This window comes from Marmota marmota, unplaced genomic scaffold, assembly GCF_001458135.2.
Source record: "Marmota marmota marmota unplaced genomic scaffold, marMar, whole genome shotgun sequence".
NCBI lineage: Eukaryota > Metazoa > Chordata > Mammalia > Rodentia > Sciuridae > Marmota > Marmota marmota.
This window is the reverse complement of record NW_026000130.1, coordinates 4,360,702-4,363,434: the sequence shown is the minus strand read 5'-3', so window position 1 is coordinate 4,363,434 and position 2,733 is coordinate 4,360,702. Positions and strand designations below refer to the sequence as shown.

Genomic DNA, 2,733 nt, shown 5'->3' with positions numbered 1-2,733 from the left:
CATCTCCCCTCCCCCTGCCCTCCCCCTCCCCCTCGGGGGTCAATTAGCACAGGCTGCCTAATTTTCTGGGGGGATAATGGCCAGCTGTGCTGTTTCTGGGCCGACTGTTTACTCCGGGGCAGGGCAGCTGGGGACAGACCTCTGGGGGTGGCGGTGGAAGCAACAGAGCTGATCTGAGGTCTCGGCTTGGCTCCGCGGCCACCCCAACGTCAATGGCCATCCTCAGGCAGCTTCCCCCCAAATAATCCGACAGCCCGAGTGATGGGGGCGGGAGGGGGAACCACGTGGGCCAGGGTGGTCCCAGAAGGACCCTCTGAGAAGGTGTCCCCAGGCGATGGTGGCCCGTCCAGGCAAGGGCGCCCAGGCAGAGGGAGGCGGAGACGGCGGGGGCTGGACGGCTCCTCTGACCTGGGCTCTGCCCGCCGAGAGTGGACGAGCTGGAGGAGGGAGCCCGAGGACCCTGCTGCCCCACTGGGCCAGGCCCCGTCCAGTGGCTCCACTGCTGAGCTGGGGGGAAGTGCCCAGGTTTCTGGAGCTGAGACAGGCGGAGGCTCCGGTGCTCGGGGGGCGCAGGGCGTGGGGGCCTCAGAGCCCAGGGCATTTACCCAGGTCCCTGTAGCGGAAGCCGATGTGCAGATTGGGGAGCACGGCCAAGCCCACTGAGGAAGGCCACCCTGTCTCCAGTGCTCAAAGATCCCCTTCTGGTCACTCTGAATTGTCCTTAGGGCACGTGACAAAGAGCTGGGTGAATCCTGGAGATCTCCCACCCAGCAAAATGGCCTTCCCGCCCAGAAGGGGACACCGAGGCCCCGGGGAAACCAAATGACAGGAGCCCTGTCCGTGTGAAGCTCCTGGTGCGGCCTGGATCCGAGTACGTGTCCAATATCATCATTATTATTATATCACAGAATCCTCGAGTTCAGTGGGCCCCAGAACCAGCCAGGGCTCGTCTGATGTTTTACAGATGAGGACTCTCGGGATCAAAGAGACTGACAGAGTGATCTGGGGTCGCACAGCCAGGCCAGGGCCAAGCTGCCCTGCAGGTTCATCCCGAGGTCTACACTGCTGCCTGCCCCCCATCACTCCCAGCCACAGCCAAGAGCAACCTGCCTTCCCGAGGTCTCCACGCTGACCAAGGGACTCAGCTGTAATTCGGGAACAGTGACAGGTGCCATTCCCTGCAGACGAGTTCTCCACAGGAGTCCCCCAGTAAGAACCGCTGACCCCGCCGCCAACCACCCGACCCCGTTTCATGTCCGAGTCCGTGTGTGTGTTGGGGTGCTCTGCGCCCCAGCCTGGCCCCACGGGTTACAGTTCTCTGTCTGCACTGAGCAGCGAGGAGGAGCCCACGGCCCCCCAGAGCCCCAGGTGACCCTCCACCGTCCCCAGGGCGGCTTCTTCGTGGCCCGAGCCCCAGGAGGAGGGGACAACCCAGGGATCACAGAGCGACTCCTTGCCGGTCCCGGCCTCCTGCCCTGCAGCCCTAAGCCTGCCCACGTCCCTGGGGAGGAGGAGACCCAGGTGGACCGGGCTGCACACCTACTGTGTGCCGGGCCTCTCCCCCGCGTCTCCCTTTGCAGATCAGGCCCTCAAGGCCGAAGAGCTCAGCCCATTCCTGGCCAGGGGAGCTGGCCAGTAGCAGGGCAAGACCCAGGCCCAGGCCCTTCGGGTTCCAGAACCTTCTGCAACTCCCCAGTGCTGCCCATGTCCGACCTCTGACCCTGGGGCCTCCTGACTGTGGGGCGGCTGGGGCCACTGGGAGTCCCCACACTCGGGAGCCTTTCTCCCCTGCGGGCTCAGAGCCCGTGTGGGCGACGAGCACCTTCTAGAAGGTTCTGAGCCCCCAGACCACAGCCAGAAACCCAGTGACGCTTCAGCGCTGTGGTCCCTCATCACACCACGGTCCCAGGCCAGCAGAGAGTCACGCATGTGCGACCACATAGACACCGCCATGCCTGCCCCTCCCCTGTCCCCAGCACACACCTGTCCCCCACCCCCATGGACACGACCCTTGACGTCCTGGACTGGAGGGTTTTCTGCTGCTGGGGACGGGGGGTGGCCCCCTGGGCATTATGGGGTGGTCCTCGGTGTCCCTGGCCTGCACCTGCTGGATGTCACCCTTGGGACCCCCACCAACATGTGCAGACGTCCTTCTGGGCCCTGCCCTTGTGAATGAACCCCTGGTGGACCCCAGGTCCCCGGGTGCACAGCCCGGAGGCCGCGCTCCATCATGAGCCCCCACGGGGACGTTCCACACCGGGGTCCCTGAAACCTCGGACCCCACGCGGGCAGGCTGTGTCCATTTGTGCGGTGGCCCCCCGGGCTCTGACATTCCGCTCTGGGCTCCCGAGCCCTGTCCCCTCCCGTGTCCAGGTTGAAAGGCTCCCAGGGAGACGGTCACGCCTCGCTGCCTTCCAGCGACCAGGACGAGAGACGCGCCATGAATTATAGATCCCGAGTCATCTGGAAATTGCTCGGTAATTAGGGGACACCAGGGCCAGTGGGAGGGGACTTGGCCAGCGGGAACCAGCCCCGGGCACAGAGACCGGCCTCCCAGGGGAGGCTGGGGGCCATTTCTTCAATTTGCTCATCTGTGTCTTCATTTTCCACAACCCGCTGTGGCTTCAGGGAAGTGGCAGGGACTGTGTGCGTTGTGACACCCACTGGACTTGGGTTTGAATCTTGGCTTCGTCACTAACAGCCTTGAGAACACGGGGGGGGGGGGGGGGGGCC

At 64.6% G+C, this 2,733-nt stretch overlaps 1 protein-coding gene across 1 annotated transcript in view; it reads right to left on the bottom strand.

Moving 5' to 3' along the window:
- Positions 1-2,733, bottom strand: part of Wscd2 (WSC domain containing 2) — a 62,649-nt gene that overhangs the window by 49,292 nt on the left and 10,624 nt on the right. The window lies entirely within an intron of this gene.